Below are 18,669 nucleotides of genomic sequence, written 5' to 3'. Positions count from 1 at the left end.
ACACATGCACACACACAATCTAATTGTTTGTACATTTCTCTTGCCTCACCTTTTTGCATTAAACATCCCAACAATATTATTTGGCATCCAGCATTTAAACAGTGCAAAGATGAATATCTTTAACCAATTGATTGTCGTTTATTCAGTCATTGACTGCAGGTGTACATGTGTGGAGATAAACCAGTCATGGTCTGACCCTGCTTTTAAAAGCAGAAAACAGATTTGGTCATGGGTGAGTTCACTGTTAAGAGAAACAAAAATTCAAGGCATGAGGAATATGAAACCTCTGAAAACATGATGGTGAAGATTAGCCAGTTGCTGCCAAGCTGTCACAGACAAATAAAAGTAGTTTTACATTTTTCTAATGCTAATGATTAACAATGATTATGGCTCATTAGTTAAATGTTTATATTTAAGTTACAATACTTTGAACCCTATGGTCAAATAACTTCAAATGAACGTTTTTGGGCAAACACATTCTGGATTACTATATTTTCCTAATAGAATTTGATTTAGATCATGTTTATTGTGTATTTATCTGTGAAATGTATTATTTCAGATCTTATAATGCAAACATACCCATAACTACATGTTTCATGTGTCTCTTAGAATAAAACCATGCAGGAAGCTGGCACCAGAAAAATAAGTCACATTGAGAGGAACAAATATTCAAGGCATGAGGATGAAACCTCCCATAGCCAACTGCTGCCAAGCTGTCATTGTAGGTTGATTAAAAAACCGAGAGGAGAGCCAGTAGCTGTTTACACTCAAGGAAGCAGCTGATGTCTCTGGGTAAACACTGCAGTGGCACGCAACAGAAAATCTTCTCCCCTCTTCCTTCTTCTTTATCCAACACCATTAAGCAATAAGCATGGATAACCTTTCAAGTACAAACTAACGACATGATCACATCATGTTATGAATGCATGTAGGTTCCCAAATCAAAGTGAAAACCCTCAACCCTGTTTTGAAAGCTCTGTAAAACGAACCTCACTTTTAAAAGTTAAAGCCTTACTTCATTTAGTTTTTTTAGATCCAACTGGCGTAGTCAGTAGTGTTATGTATTTAGTAACCGATTTTCCATTTGGGTAAGGATAAGGTTAAGGAAAAACAAGGTTGTAAGGCTAATTTGACAGATGCATCACAGTGTTATATTGCCTATGAGCAAGCTGCATGGCCAAGCCATCAATCTAGCTGAGCAGCATCACAGACACATAGTTTATTCATGCTGATGATCAACAATGATTATGACTCATTAGTTAAATGTTTATATAGTTACAATACTTTGAATATTATTGTCAAATAACTTCAAATTAATATTTTTGCAAACCACATTCTGGATTACTGTGCAATTACATTTTCATAGTCTTATAGAATTTGATTTAGATTGTGTATATTGTGTATTTAGTTGGGAAATGTATTATTTCTGAGCTTATAATGCAAACATATACCCATATACTGTAACAACATGTTGTCCGGTAAAAATAAAAACCAGGAAGCTGGCACCGTAAAATAAGTCACTGTTGTTCTCTCAGAGGAGCAAATATTCATGGCATGAGGATGAAACCTCCGAAAACATGATGGTGGAGATTAGCCAGTTGCTACCAAGCTGTCATTGTAGGATGATTAATTAATGTTGTGGCATAAACCCTGTTTGTCATGATGGGTTGGATAGATAATAGACATGCAAGTGATGCAGCACACGCACGCACGCACGCACGCACGCACGCACACACACGTACTTCCTTATGGTTGTCCATCGATTCCGATGATGACGTCCACTTATGTCCTTAGCGGTGGGTTATTTGGTGGCTAAAGAGTCCAATCCTGGAGCCACTTGTTCTATTGGCAGGTAGGGCATGTGTAGGTTGTACTGGTGGTACTGGGGTTTCTCCTGAGTCTCTGATGCCTCAGGCTCCTCAGGCCTGATCTTACACTTCCCTCCTACCAGTCGCCTGCCGTGGTGCAACTGGCCATACAGCACTCTGCTGGGGAAGTCCGTCTTGGGGCATCCGGATCACATGTCCGAGCCAGCGCAGTTGGTGCTGGGTGATCATGGCCTCAATACTCCTTCAGTACTCAAGCAGGAAGTGAACTATCGGAAAACAGATTTGGTCATGGGTGAGTAGAGTGCTCCAGCGCCACCGGTATGTTTTCAATGTTTGTAATTCTCTTTGTAATAAGGCTAACTGATTTGAGCAATGATGCTGCACACTTGTATGTCCACTCCACACAGGAGTTAGACTCCTGTGTGAGGCATGTTTCTACTTTAAGGTGCGCTCCACTCTGCTTACCCTGGTAAGAATGTTTGTTTCTACCTCCACGTAATGCTAAGTTTGTGTTGAATTATTTCATTTTGTAATGTTTTTACCCACTGTTATTAATGTATTGGTCCTCTGAACTTTTCACCTTGATGGGGACTGCCCCATAGGTCGAACTCCCGTTGGGTCGAACAGCGGCGGCAGGTTACTGAGGTTAGGGGTTAGGGTTAGGGTGAGGGTTAGGTTTTAGTGGTCGATCCAAAGGGTGTTCGACCTAATGACATGTTACCCACCTTGATGCCATGTCAGGGCATTGTTGAGTATAGTATAGCCAACTAAGTGTGTGTTTATTTTGCAGTGAAACTATTAACCTGATGAGTTGGTGTGGTGTGCAATGCATGTTAAATCCAACTGGTGTAGTGAGTAGTGCTATGTATTTAGTAACCGATTTTCCATTTGGGTTACATAAGGATAAGGTTAAGAGAAAACAAGGTTGTAAGGCTGACAGATGCATCACAGTGTTATGTTGCCCATGGGCAAGCAAGCTGCAGGGCCAAGCCATCAATCTAGCTGAGCAGCATCACAGACACATAGTTTATTCCGTGAGGAAGAAGCCCAACAAATCCACGGTGAGGCCTTTAGGAGGGCCATTCAACTGCAGCAGCTGAATGGAATGTTTGGTTTGGGGTCTGGTGCAACGCACAGGTTCTGAACCTGGTGAGAGCAGGACAGGACCTGGTGAGACGTAGGAGGAGCCCGGCCAGGAGGCAACCCATAGAGCCTAGTTCTTCCATGCGCCAGAATCGTACCCCCAATCCCGGCAGAGTAGTTCCGGTGCAGCACATTGAGTGACCCTGTCTTTCCCTAATAGGACTGATCGTGGATAGCTACTGGGACGTAAGTCGGGACTTGATCAACCCCGGCTGGGTCACCTGGGCGAGGGTGTATGATGTTGCGAGACCCGAAACACCCGTCGACCCCAGGCTACATCACTGATGATACGTCCCAGTTGCATCCTTGTGATGTTTTTTACACTATTAGTTCTATTTATAGTGGCTCATAGGAATAGACTATGTGACAACCAGGAATAGTTTGGTGACCACCGGAGACTCGGTTGACGGCCGGAATTTAGACGGCACCCGGGAGCAGGTTGGGTTAGCGCCCCAGCCTGCGTCTTCCGTGAGGAAGAAGCCCAACAAATCCACGGTGAGGCCTTTAGGAGGGCCATTCAACTGCAGCAGCTGAATGGAATGTTTGGTTTGGGGTCTGGTGCAACGCACAGGTTCTGAACCTGGTGAGAGCAGGAGAGGACCTGGTGAGACGTAGGAGGAGCCCGGCCAGGAGGCAACCCATAGAGCCTAGTTCTTCCATGCGCCAGAATCGTACCCCCAATCCCGGCAGAGTAGTTCCGGTGCAGCACATTGAGTGACCCTGTCTTTCCCTAATAGGACTGATCGTGGATAGCTACTGGGACGTAAGTCGGGACTTGATCAACCCCGGCTGGGTCACCTGGGCGAGGGTGTATGATGTTGCGAGACCCGAAACACCCGTCGACCCCAGGCTATATCACTGATGATACGTCCCAGTTGCATCCTTGTGATGTTTTTTACACTATTAGTTCTATTTATAGTGGCTCATAGGAATAGACTATGTGACAACCAGGAATAGTTTGGTGACCACCGGAGACTCGGTTGACAGCCGGAATTTAGACGGCACCCGGGAGCAGGTTGGGTTAGCGCCCCAGCCTGCGTCTTCCGTGAGGAAGAAGCCCAACAAATCCACGGTGAGGCCTTTAGGAGGGCCATTCAACTGCAGCAGCTGAATGGAATGTTTGGTTTGGGGTCTGGTGCAACGCACAGGTTCTGAACCTGGTGAGAGCAGGAGAGGACCTGGTGAGACGTAGGAGGAGCCCGGCCAGGAGGCAACCCATAGAGCCTAGTTCTTCCATGCGCCAGAATCGTACCCCTAATCCCGGCAGAGTAGTTCCGGTGCAGCACATTGAGTGACCCTGTCTTTCCCTAATAGGACTGATCGTGGATAGCTACTGGGACGTAAGTCGGGACTTGATCAACCCCGGCTGGGTCACCTGGGCGAGGGTGTATGATGTTGCGAGACCCGAAACACCCGTCGACCCCAGGCTACATCACTGATGATACGTCCCAGTTGCATCCTTGTGATGTTTTTTTACACTATTCATGCTGATGATCAACAATGATTCTGACTTATTAGTTAAATGTTTATATAGTTACAATACTTTGAATATTATTGTCAAATAACTTCAAATTAATCTTTTTGCAAACCACATTCTGGATTACTGTGCAATTACATTTTCCTAGTCTTATAGAATTTGATTTAGATTGTGTATATTGTGTATTTAGTTGGGAAATGTATTATTTCTGAGCTTATAATGCAAACATATACCCATATACTGTAACTACATGTTGTCCGGTAAAAATAAAAACCAGGAAGCTGGCACCGGAAAACAAGTCACTGTTGTTCTTTCAGAGGAACAAATATTCATGGCATGAGGATGAAACCTCCGAAAACATGATGGTAGAGATTAGCAAGCTGTCATTGTAGGATGATTAATTAATGTTGTTGCATAAATCCTGTTTGTCATGATGGGTTGGATAGACATGCAAGTGATGCAGCACGCACACACACACACGCACACGCACACACAAACACGTGTGCGTGCATGCACGTATGCACGTATTTCACACTCGTACACATACACAGACCAAAACACTTGCTTTTGGTTGTCCATCGATTCCGATGATGACGTCCACTTATGTCCTTAGCGCCGAGTTCTTTGGTGGTAGGGCATGTTGTACTGGTGGTACTGGGGTTTCTCCTGAGTCTCTGATGCCTCAGGCTCCTCAGGCCTGATCTTACACTTCCTCAATGAGGTCTTCAGATGGTCCTTGTACCGCTTCTTTGGCCCTCCTGACAGCCACCGGCCGTGGTGTACTAGCTGGCCATACAGCACTCTGTGGGGCAGACGTTTTTGGGGCATCTTGGAGAGGTAAATAATGGCCATAAATAGTGCTGTTCCCGACACTTCTCCGACCTGGAGTTGGAATCAGGATCCGGTTTTGGTCTCTCAAGAGCGTGAGGCAATCTGCAGATAGATGTTTTTGACTTTAAACATTCTTGTCCTCAAATAATTTAAAATTAAAGTTTTTGCATGGCCAACCCACTAGCTGAGCTGCATCACAGACAAATAAAAGTAGTTTTACATTTGTCATGCTAATGATTAACAATGATTATGGCTCATTAGTTAAATGTTTATATTTAAGTTACTTTGAACACTATGGTCAAATAACTTCAAATAACACATTCTGGATTACTGAGCAATTATATTTTCCTAAGAGAATTTGATTTAGATCATGTGTATTGTGTATTTATTTGTGAAATGTATTACTTCTGAGCTTATAATGCAAACATACCCATAATAACTACTACATGTTTCATGTGTCTCTTAGAATAAAACCATGCAGGAAGCTGGCATCAGAAAAATAAGTCACATTCAGAGGAACAAATATTCAAGGCATGAGGATGAAACCTCCCATAACCAACTGCTGCCAAGCTGTCATTGTAGGTTGATTAAAAAAAACAAAATGAAAATGTAACATAGAGCGGCACGTTTGATTAAACTGAGAGGAGAGCCAGTAGCTGTTTACACTCAAGGAAGCAGCTGATGTCTATGGGTAAGCAGTGGCACGCAACAGAAAAATCTCTCCCCTCTTCCTTCTTCCTTCTTCTTTATCCAACACCATTAAGCAATAAGCATGGATAACCTTTCAAGTACAAACTAACGGCATGATCACATCACGTTATGAATGCATGTAGGTTCCCAAATCAAAGTGAAAAATGTTTGGTAATAACAATAATTGTATACAATCCCATCATCTATATAGTAGTCATATGACCAGTAAGACTCCCTAATCGCATACACAAACTTTAGAAGGCAAGGTAGCCAATCAGGAGGGAATATGGGAAATGGGACAGATCCATGTTGATGACATGACGTTAGAGATACTGGGTACCGCTTCGTATGATTTTAGGCCAAAATCTGTAGGAACAGTGTCCAAAAATGTGTTTTGCAAACTAGAAGAGGGCCATGTGAGAAATCATGTGATTTGCCATCCAAGGAGTGTGTGTGCAAAGTTTGGCATCGATAGGGCCAACGGTGCCAGAGATAGAGTAGGGGCAAAAGTGTGACGTGACGGACAGACATAGGAACAGACAGACAGACGAACAGCTTTTCATTGTACTGTAACTTGCGACCGGACGGTCGCAATTATGTCATACAAAGATAAAACAATCTAGGCATCACAATATTATTGTTTCCGAGCGACTGGTTGAGAAACAGTGATGTAGAGGAAAACCAGGAGGATGTGTACCAGTTGAGCACAGCTATTACTGATGATCTCACCATACCTTAAATGACACACAGCTAGGAGCCTTTTAGGCACCGGGCTATTGGAGCCATGCATGTCAGGAACAATGCAAGTCATTCCATTTACATTGACTATGCAGCACAACCTCACAAACGTTATGCAAATGTTGGTTATTCGGTTAAGCTGATGGGTTAAGTTAACCAATAACGGATTTATACTGGCTTAGCGGCGCACACGTTATGCAAAAGCACAGGAAAGAGAGTCAAAGAATAAGAAAAAGTTTGACATACTGTGTGTATGCACATACGTTGTTTTAACAGCAAAATCGTTCAGTCTTTTTAACAACATCTACAGTATACGATCCTGTGAACATTTTGGGAGTTCACTAAACAATATTAATAATACTGTGACTGAAACAATATCTCCCGATTTAGGGAGTCTTACTGGTATTGTGATGCCTAGATTGTTATCTTTGTATGACATAATCATATGACTACTATATAGATGATGGGATAGTATACAATTATTGTTACTACCATACTTTAGACTGACATTATTGCAACAACACTTTGATTTGGGAACCTACATGCATTCATAACGTGATGTGATCATGTCGTTAGTTTGTAATTGAAAGGTTATCCATGCTTATTGCTTAATGGTGTTGGATAAAGAAGAAGGAAGAAGGAAGATTTTCTGTTGCGTGCCACTGTTTAACCACAGACATCAGCTGCTTCCTTGAGTGTAAACAGCTACTGGCTCTCCTCTCGGTTTAATCAAACGTGCCGCTCTATGTTACGTTTCGTTGTTTTTTTGTTTTGTTTTTCCTGTTTCTGTTCAATGGAAAAAGCTGATCTACAGCAGTGGTTCTCAACCTGTGGGTTTGGACCCCCAGGGGGGTCGCCAAATTAATTTGGGGGGTCCCAAGATCATTACTTAATGTGCAACATTGTTTTCTCACTCAACAGTGAACAAACCAACATAACGTTTAAGTGTATAGAGGGTATCTGCACATTTTTAAAGTGACGATTTAAGGACTTTTTAATACCTCTAAATTGACAAAATTAAACATTGACCAAACTGTCAAATATTAGAGGCAGAAATTGTGAAGCATGTATATCTGCTATTTTCACAATAGAACCGTGTTATACAAAATGTATTGCCTCAACTCCTAGTGCTCATCAGGGTGGGGGGCGGGGGGTCCCCAGTTCAAATGATTATTTGGGGGGTCGCGGCCTGAAAAGGTTGAGAACCACTGATCTACAGGACCGTGGGGGAGGGCGGGCAATTTGCCATCGACAAAAGTACATAACCCATTGCTGTCATTGTAGGTTGATTGCGACCGTAGGTCGCATTTACTATCAAAACCTCCACCGGCTGTCTGTCCGTCCGTCACACTATTTCCCTGCTCATATCTCCGCAACCGTTGACCCGATCCATGCCAGATTTTGCACACACACTCCTTGCCTGCCAAACTACAACCTCCAAGGACCCCCGGAGCCCCAGGGACCGGGACCCCCAGATGTAAAAAATGACCAAATGTGCAAAAATGACCAAATGACCACCGCAACGGGGCTGCTCACGGTGAATTCCTGGGGACCACCGACTCCTGGTGCTCCAGAACGGATGCAAAAGTGCCTACCCAGTGGAGGACCCCCTGCCACTGCAGTGCACATAAACTGCCGTAACTCGGGCTAGGAGCGTCCGGGAGAGCCGGGCCCGGTACCTATTCGTCCGCCAAGGCAACGCGGACACCCCACCCCTCATTTCTCACATGGCCCTATTCTAGCGCCACATTCAGGCCGATTTTTAAAACACATTTTTGGACACTGCTCTGCCCTAAAATCACGAATATCACTACACAGCATGTCTACACTCATGTCATCAACATGGATCAGGAACATTTTGGAAAAACAAATGTTTGCCCTATTTGTGGAGATAAGCCACCTACGGTCGCTTATCTCCCGATTAGGGAGTCTTACTGGTTAATTAAAGGACAACTTTCGTTTTTTACAACAAGGGTTCATATTTTAGATTGTAATTAGAGAAAAGAAAAAGTGAGTGTTAAAACGTTTTCATTTGCTTCATTCTATTGTTTTATTGCATTTACCGTGCTAAAATGTGGGGCATGCGTACGCATGGGGGCATGCGTACAAGTGGCTAAATATGTATTTTTAGACACAATAAGCCAGCAGTTTCTTTATTGCTATTTGCAGTAACACTTCTAGCCCCCATTAACTCACATCCAACCATGATAGGTTGCGTTGTATCTTGGGAATGGGCTTATTCTGTGTAAAATGACATATTTAGCCACTGGACGCATGCCCCCAACCACTGAAATAAGAATCTCTAAAACAATAGAGAGAAGTAAATTAAATAATTTTAACACTCATCTTTTATATTCTTTAATTAAAATCTAAAATATGAACCCTTGTTGTAAAAAACTAAAGTTGTCCTTTAATGCTTGTCTTGGTGTCTTGGGTTGGACAGCATCCTTCCCCTAGACACTACTGACCAGAAGTCCAGCTCCACTCCCACAGTGTCCTTCTAAATCACTTTACTGATTCTGTTGGTGATTGATTGCGACCGTAGGTCGCATTTACTACCAAAACCTCCACCGGCTGTCAGTCTCTCCGTCCGTCCGTCCGTCCGTCCGTCCGTCACACGTCACACGTCACACTTTTGCCCTGCTCATATCTCCACAACCGTTGCCCCCATCCATGCCAAATTTTGCACACACACTCCTTACCTGCCAAACTACAACCTCCAAGGACCCCCGGAGCTTCAGGGACCCCCAGGCTTCAGGCCAAGGACCCCTTAGCTGAGAGAGAGATGAAGCAGAGACCCCCAGATTCCATATAGTTTAATTGTTTGACAGCACAATCATCCGTGTATTTTGGATTCATATCAATTTGTGTTTTCAGATATTTAACCACTTGAACCCTCAATACTTAATAAACTTGACCTTTCACTCTGTATTTAGTGTGCTCTTTTTCCCCCCTACACCAAACCTCTTTGCCGAAAATAGCTGATCTACAAGCTCACAACACCTCGCAGCGCGAGGCGTTGTGAGCTTGTAGATCGGCTATTTTTGGTTAAAGTTCTCAGAATATAATAGGGCTCAAGTGGTTAATATAAAAAAGGAGAAAAAGGGTTTCTGTCACACAAAGATTTGGAGGACCCCCTGTAGTAACTATGCGGACCCCCTAGGGGTCCCGGACCCCCTGTTGAAGACCCCTGTCTTAACTTAATCTATGTTTCTTCTTAAATACATATTTTTTGCCGTTACGAGCTAGCCATGTATTTTACTGCATGACCCAGTGACCCACACCTTGTAATGAGATATTGATTCAGCTCTATGCCTGTTTTTAATTAGATTAGACAAGGCCATTAATAACATACTTAAATGACACCAACTATTCTGAGCTTTTCAAGGTGTGTTCTGCGGTTTTCAAGTTGCCTTGCTGAGCTACAGTCTGGAATCAACAAGGTATGACGATGTCACGTTTTATTTTTTTAATGTCACGTTCCCAACCATCAAACACGGAAGGATATTTCTAAGAAATGGAGATGTTCAAAAAGTGGGCAGTAACCTTGAGCTCGTGGGGTTATAAATGCTCATCACCTCCAGGTTGAATCTTAAGACACGCCTCTGTAAGGTAAGAGATTAGGCAAATACTTTAGTTTGTCATCTAAAGATTTCTGCATGTAACATATTTTCTACATTTACATTCTATCTTTTTTTAAAGGGTTAGGGTTAGGGTGGTTAGGGTTATTTTAAATGAGAGTCCTACTCGGACATTGAGCTTGGGGAAAAGGCCTTCAATGTTCTCTGCACCGATGCCTGGAATTAACTTAAAACAATGCTTTTACTACCATAGATCAGGGGTCTTCAACAGGGGGTCCGGGACCCCTAGGGTTACCCCAGGTGGTCCTCCAAATCTTTGAATGATAGAAACCTTTTTTTCTCCTTTTTTATATGAACCACTTGAACCCTAGCGTCCATATTCTGAGAACTTTAGCCAAAAATAGCAGATCACAACGCCTCGCAGTGCGAGGCGTTGTGAGCTTTAGGCCAGTCAATCTAAGCTAAAAAGGGGCCTGACCCAAAAGAAATTGCAATAGTAATCATTCAGGGTTTTTTATGATCGTTAGGGTCATCCAAAACACATGTTAAAAATCTTCCAAAATATTCTTAGTGGATCAAGGTAAATTCAGGGGATTCAAGTTTGGGTCCATTCACTTACTATAGAGGAAAAAAAGACCCCCCAAAAAAATCTTCTTTAAGTAGCATGTGAGGTGTCTAACTAGGGGGTTTTCATAATTCTGAATCCATTGCAAGCATTTGTTTTGCATGAAAAACATTCCTCGGGCCAAACACTGACCCACAACACGATGGTATAGTGATGGTTTAGTGATGAGTCATCACTTTTCACACTTTGTGGGGTCCATTTTTTGCCAGAGGAATGTTTTTCGTGCAAAACAAATGCTTGCAATGGATTCAGAATCATGAAAACCCCCTAGTTAGACCCCTCACATGCTACTTAAAGAAGATTTTTTGGGGGAGTCTTTTTTTCCTATATAGTAAGTGAAGGGACCCAAACTTGAACCAACTGAATTTACCTTGATCCACTAAGAATATTTTGGTAGATTTTTAACATGTGTTTTGGATGACTCTAAGGATCATAAAAAACCTTGAACCATTACTATTGCAATTTCTTTTGGGTCAAACCTCAGATTGACTGGGCTACTTGTAGATCGGCTATTTTGGCAACAAGCTTTGGTGTAGAGGGGAAAAAGAGCAGATTAAGTACAGAGTGAAAAGTCAAGTTTTATAAGTATTGACGGTTCAAGTGGTTAAATATCTGAAAACACAAATTGACATGAATCCAAAATACACTGATGATTGTGCTGTCAAAACGATGAAACTATATGGAATCTATGAAGGTTGAGGGGGTCCCTGCTTCATCTCTCTCTCAACTAAGGGGTACCCGGCCTGAAAACGTTGAAGATCCCTGCCATAGATGATTTTAAAGCTTGAATTATAGGCATGTTAAAGAATAGGATGGGAGAACGTTGATGCTTTACTTGTGTCCCTTACTGCCAGATCCGGACACATTATCTATTTCAATAAATGACATTCCTTCCTGAGCAACCCTCCCTTACATCTAATCCAGTCGTTCTCAACCTGTGGGCCATGCAGGACAGTGAAATGACAATTAAAGGAGTAGTTCACCCCCAAAATGAATTTTCTTCTGTTGATTACTCACGCCATGGAGACTTGAGTTCAATAATATTTTTTGTTTTTTGTCGCATTCCTAAGACAAAAATTTGATTGCAAGAAATGTACCCCCATTGATTCCGGATGGGGACCCAAATCGATTCGGGTCCCCATCCGGAATCAATGGGGGTAAATTTACGTCTCCATGGCGTGAGTAAATTCATTTTGGGGGTGAACTACTCCTTTAAGGACTTTTAAGACATTTTTAATACGTAAAAAACAGGGGGGAAAGAAAAAAGACATGCATCAAAAGTATAAACTTAGTATAAAAACGGGTCAAACATTGGCCAAATTGTCAAATAATGTGAGCTTGTAGATCTTCTAGTTTCACGATATTTATCTGTGGAAAGGAGTCAAACTAAATGGTATGCCTCAACTCCTAGTGTGTGTGTGTGTGTGTGTGTGTGTGTGTGTGTGTGTGTGTGTGTGTGTGTGTGTGTGTGTGTGTGTGTGTGTGTGTGTGTGTGTGTGTGTGTGTGTGTGTGTGTGTGTGTGCATAGGATGGTTGTGCATGTTGAACAATTCTGTACAGTTTGCTTGTTTCACCAAAATGACTTAAAATCTTAAACATAATGATGATTATAAATGATTTACTTTATCAACTGCCAAAATGAAGTCTGACGTGTTGAATGACTGATTGCTTTCACAGCTACAACTTTCCTGGGCTGTCAGTCATGTCATGATCAGGCTAAATGCCTGGAGTCACCCATCAAAACAGGGCGAGACGACACCGTCTTCAGCCACTCAGTCTCCTGTGTGTGTAATGATGGCTTTGTCGGTGACGGCCTCACCTGTTACGATCTAAAGCTGTGCAGTGATTCCTCTTGTTGTCACCAAGGTTACACATGGTCACCAGAGAAAGGCTGTGTGGATATCGATGAGTGCTCCCTCCCCGAGGCACCCTGCACCCATGGGTCTCAGGTGTGTGTGAACACACCTGGCACCTTTGAGTGCAGAGTGCATCCCTCCAGGGCCAAAAGATCTGTTCGGTTCTCCTGTGGCAACGTGGTTTGTCCATTGGGTGAGGACTGCATCAACTCTCGCTGTGTAGATCCCTGTGATCACTACACGGTACTGAATGACACCTGGAGATCAGTAGATTTGGGATATACTGGTCACTGTGACAACAATGTTAAAGGGTGGTATCGAATGTTCCTGGGGCAAAGCGGTGCCCAGATACCAGGGACATGTGTGGAACATTCCAGGTGTGGAACGACTGTTCCTCTATGGATGAGACAGCCTCATCCTGCAGTGTCAGATAGAATTGTACAGCGCAGCATCTGTGGTAAATATGAAGGTAACTGTTGTAATACGCAATTTACCGCACCTCCCATCCATGTCAAGAACTGTCGGAATCACTATTATGTCTACAAGCTTCGACGACCAACCGGCTGTGCAGTTGGCTATTGTGCAGGTAAAGTGGTGTTATAAAATTGTTCATAAAATACTCATCTGTAATATTCTATAACACAAAATATTTGGTGACGTAGAAGGCTTGAGTGCTTGTTTATTAAAGATGTGCTGTAATAACTCAATTTGGTGACGTAGAAGGCTTGAGTGCTTGTTTATTAAAGATGTGCTGTAATAACTCTCAAACCTTGCTTTTACCCTCCTAATATTTATCATCAAACGCACTCCAGTTCCTGACACTCGATCCCCTCCAGCTGTCTTTCGACCCTCTCCAGCCTCAGCTTATGAACTTATTTGTGGTCAGAGTCAAATCCAAATTGGCCTGCGGCTGACTGGTCTGCAATCCTCCGGTCTGAATGGCTCCTCTGGCCACCTGGCCGACCCACGGTGCTCATCTTTCGCAGAGGGTGATGGAACAGTCTTGTACCACGTGGGACTCCAGGCTGACACCTGTGGGAACATACTGACGGTGAGGATCTGTCTGATAACTGGTTACTGGATTGTCTATATCGGCTGTAAAGTTTGTTTTTCTTTTGTGTTGTGGCTGTCACAGTGGTGCCCTTTTTCTTTTGTCGTTCTGTCTAATTATGAGGTGGATATTGGTCATTTGTTTCCAGCTGACTGTGATTCACTGGACTGACCAATCAGTTAACCCTCTGTCTTTCAGACCAACAACACCCATGCCATCTACTCCAACAGTTTATTTGTCTATCCTGCAAATAACATCTCACAGCCTGTGAGTTTTCCCTTCTCCTGTGCCTATCCTCTGTACACAGAGACCAGCCTAGACGTGGCTATCAGACCAAACCTTCAGTAAGTATATTATTCTTTTTTTATATACTTTATTGTGTCAAAAACCTGTAACACTCACTTCCTTTAAATGCATTTTCATTAATATCATTACATGTTATGTCCCTTTGTTAAAGACATTTTGACACATTTTTTTTTATCTTTCTTTCTTTTTTTTTTTTAATGTGCAGACCCTCACCCACACACAAAAACTAAAGACAAAAACATTACAAAGAAAAACAAAAACTACATAAACTGGGTACACGCCCCTAGTCATTTCCTTTACACATTTGTTGTATTCATATTCAAGGACGGACCAACACATATACACCAAACTAATATAAGAAAAAAAGAAAAGGGGGAGGCTTTGTTATGTAATTGTTGTAAAAAACTGCTATTGTTTAAATTAATATTTTTATCTAGAATAAGTAAGTATATTATTCAGTATTGCAAATTACAGTGAAACAGTTAATATACAAGTTATTACATTAAACAAATGTACTGCATTGCACCAAACAGCCTCTGTACAGAACTGTGAAAAGGTAGACAAATGACAAAGGTTACAGATTTAAGCTCACAACGCGTCGCGTTGTGAGCTTGTAGATCGGCTATTTTCAAATAGCCATGGTATAAAATAGGACTAAAGTGGTTTATGTACGTTTTATAATATTATAATGTATATCTGCAAACTAACTAGTAACTAAAGTTGTCAAATAAATGTAGTGGAGTAAAAGTACAATATTTGGATCAGAGATGTAGTGGAGTATAAGTAAAAGTATTGGAAATTGGAAATACTCAAGTAAAGAATACCTGAAAGTTGTGCTTAAGTACGGTACTTAAGTAAATCTACTTAGTTACTTTACATCACTGTACATAGTCAGTGTTGGCATATCGTCGTTGCCGGCTGGAAACCTCGTATCTCCAAGTTTCAAATTTGTACTTTCTTTCGCAAAGTAAAGCCCTGCTTCCATCATACAAGGCCGTCGCACTAAAGTAGTGAAAACAGCAGATCTACAAGCACACAACGCCTCGCGGTGCGAGGCGTTGTGTGCTTGTAGATCGGCTGTTTTCACTAGTTCAAATCATTTTTAAAATGATAAATGCAAAACGAACGGTTTTGGACATACAAGGTTTTCACCCGACAACGACGATATGTATTTCTTTCCAAGCCAGTTTGCACTTCAAAAACCCCATCTGATAAAGTTTGATCCTTTGCTGTAACTGTTATGTTTCCTTGACAGGCTTAGGGGTGGCAATCCAGGTGTGGGTTCACCATCCAACGTCTCCATGTCCTTGTTCCTGAACTCCAACTACACAGAGCCTTACCCAGCAGGCCCAGTCACCCTGCCAGTGGGCTCTGCCCTGTATGTAGGAGTATCTGTGGGGGAAACCGATCCAAGGTTTGTGGTCGTTCTGGACAGCTGCTACGCCACTCAGTCTGATGACCTCGTGCGTCACTTCCTCATTCAAAACAAGTATGTTTCATTCTTCTTATTTTAAATATATTTTTTTGCTACACAGTACAAAACTATAATGAAAAAGCGGGTTGGGTGGGAGTGAGGTACTTAATGGGGAGTGTGGCAGCAACTATAATGTGAAGGCTGTTTATTATTTGTACGAAATTAATAAAAGAAAAAGAAAAGACAGATGAAATGGTGATGTGTCATCGTGGTCCTACAGCAGTGGTTCTCAAGCTGTGGGTCCCCTGATAAGTAACTTAATGTGCAACATTGTTTTCTCACACAACAGTAAACAAACCAACATAAAGTTTAAGTGTATGGAAGGTATCTGCACATTTCTAAAGTGACAATTAAAGGACCTTTTAACACCTCTAAAATGAAAAATTAAACCTTGGCCAACTTGTCTATTATTAGAGGCAGGAATTGTGAAAATAGCCGATCTACATGTTGAGCATGTAGATCTGCCATTTTCACAATAGAACCGTGTTATACAAAATGTAATGCCTCAACTCTTAGTGCTCGTCAGGGTGGGGGGGTCCCCCCAGTAAAAATATGATTATTTTGGGGGTCGCGGTCAGAAAAGGTTGAGAACCACTGGCCTACAGTACAACCTGTCCCTTCTTTGTTCCAGGTGTCCTATCAACCGTGGTCAGGTGACCCTGGTTGAGAGCGGCTCTTCCCTCCAGGCCCGTTTCTCTGCCCGGCTCTTCCTGTTCCATGGAGACTACAAAGATGTCTTCCTTCACTGCAGCCTCCACCTGTGTGACCAGAGAGCCTCCTCGTGTGCTCCTGTAAGCTTTACATGTTCTTTACACTCTCTCTCTGCTGTTTCACACCAGACAGTTAGGTCAGTACAGGGGCGTCACAAGGGGGGAAAAAGTGGTACTGAGTTACTAGGGCCCAAGGTGGAGGGGCCCTAATTATTTTATACTTTAGCGGGCCCTAATTATTTTATACTTTAGCTATTGCAAAATAGCAGATGTACAAGCTCACAGTGCGGAACGAGTGCCGCACTGCGAGCATGTAGATCTGCTATTTTTTTTAAGTCGTGAAAATGTGTGCAAATCTTTGAATATATGTATTTTTTAAGCGAACATTTTATAACTCAAATTTAGCTTCTGGGGGGTCCCTGGGCTGTAACTAAATTGTTTGAGTGGGGGTCCGTGGCCAAATACATATCATTTTGGGGGGTCCTTCACATGAAAAGGTTTGAGCTCCACTGACATAGAAACATGGGTTTTTCAAAAAACCTTAGAAGGATTTGAAATATTCAAAGAAATGTTCACGATTTTTCAAAGGTAGCAGATCTACAAGCTCGCAGCGTGGCACCGAGTGCCGCGCAGTGAGCTTGTATATCTGCTATTTTTCAATAGTTAAAGCACAAAATAATGCGTAATAATACGTTCCCAGTCTAAATGGGTTAAACGCAGTGAATCCTTGTACCCAGGGCCCAGAATGTGGTGCGACACCCCTGGGTCAGTATAGCAGACTGTGTGCTTACTCAGGGGCGTCAACTGGGTATGGCAGGGGTATGCAGCTGCCATACCCTGCTGGGTCCAGGGGGAAAAATAAACGTTGCTTTTAAATATAATTCCATGAATGTCTCTTTGTCTATCTTTGCTGGTTATTATGTTGTTAAATTACACTAAAATAACTACAAATGCAAAGTTTAACAAAACGGTCACTTTTACAAGGTATTATATAATATTCTCCACATCTTGACATAATGGTATATTCCCATGGTCCGCAGGTCAGCTGCACAGGTGCAATGCATTATTGTTAATTGTGGCACGTTTACTAACATGCCAAGTTTAGCTGCACTTGAACAACCATTCCAGGCTGTCATATCCAGCCCAAGAAACCATAGAAACCTGTGTAAAAAACTGACAAAAGTCGTTTTTATTTTTTTCATTTTTTCAGACATTGGGAAAATAGCAGATCTACATGCTCACAACGCCTCGCAGCGCGAGGCGTTGTGAGCATGTAGATCGGCTATTTTCACAATAGAACCGTGTTATCCAAAATGTAATGCCTATTTTCCATGAGGACTCCCATCTTTGCCATACCCTAGCTTTTGCTGAACTGACGCCACTGTGCTTACTGCTATTCCACAGGTTTGCTCAGGGAGGCGCCGTCGCTCCATCTCCACATCTGGACGCTTCAAACCCCTCACCATTGGACCAATCACCTGTGAGTATCAAGAACAACAATAAGAAAGAATGTATTTTTTTTAATGAAAAACAAGGATCTGCATTCTGAAGGGCTGACATCCCAATATAATATATTTATTTTTTTCTCTTTGCTTTGGATCCTCAGGGGACAAGCTGGTGGAATGAACCAGTGGACATCTTTAAATGACTCCAATATATTCCATTTTCTAATTATCGTATGATTATGTGATTTTTATTTTGGTGCGTTGGTTTCAGAAATATTCTATGCTATCGGTTAATCTAATCTAACCAATTATTAACAATTGTTGTATTTCTCTCCTTATATATACATACTGCAAATCAATAATAAGTATAACAATTAAATGGTGATTTGATGAATTAAATAAAATGCATGAAATGGCAAATCTGTGTCTGCTTCTTCAAGTTTCAAGTCCCAAATAAAATATTATTGACCTATACTCTAGTAAATATAGAATCTGTGAATGCTCAATTATCAATTATGAAGTAAAATATTTTTAATCTCTGCGACCCCAATCTACACTTGTAATTTACACTGTTTATTTATCTCACTCACAGTACAAAGTGTTCCATCTGTAAATGTTTTAATCCCCAAAGCATCCCCATATTTTGTACTTTTTTACTCCACTAGAATTATTTCCAGTTTTTGATTACACAACAAGACAACATTCATTACCAATGAAGCCGTATATATACTTACTTATACTTAACTATTTGAAAATAGCACACCTACAAGCTCACATTGCAAGTTTTTGAGCTTGGAAGATTTCTTTGTAGAATATATTTGGCAATAAAAAATAAATTACAAATAAAGAAAAAGACAGGTTTCTGTTTACTGCTTAATGTCCAGGACCAAGGCCCTGCTTGGCTTTACTAATT

General features: G+C 41.9%; 1 long non-coding RNA gene across 1 annotated transcript; it reads left to right on the top strand.

The window, feature by feature from the left end:
- The first annotated feature begins 15,460 nt into the window (after positions 1 to 15,460).
- On the top strand, positions 15,461 to 17,792 carry LOC308289690. Its single transcript, XR_013962253.1, has 3 exons — positions 15,461 to 15,616; positions 16,233 to 16,392; positions 17,716 to 17,792. It is a non-coding gene; the product is annotated as an uncharacterized lncRNA (long non-coding RNA).
- The last annotated feature ends 877 nt before the right edge of the window (positions 17,793 to 18,669 follow it).

Source organism: Nannobrachium achirus, assembly GCF_963921795.1.
Source record: "Nannobrachium achirus genome assembly, chromosome: 8".
Classification (NCBI taxonomy): Eukaryota; Metazoa; Chordata; class Actinopteri; order Myctophiformes; family Myctophidae; genus Nannobrachium; species Nannobrachium achirus.
Note: the sequence above shows the minus strand (reverse complement) of the source record. Positions and strands in the feature narration are given on the sequence as shown.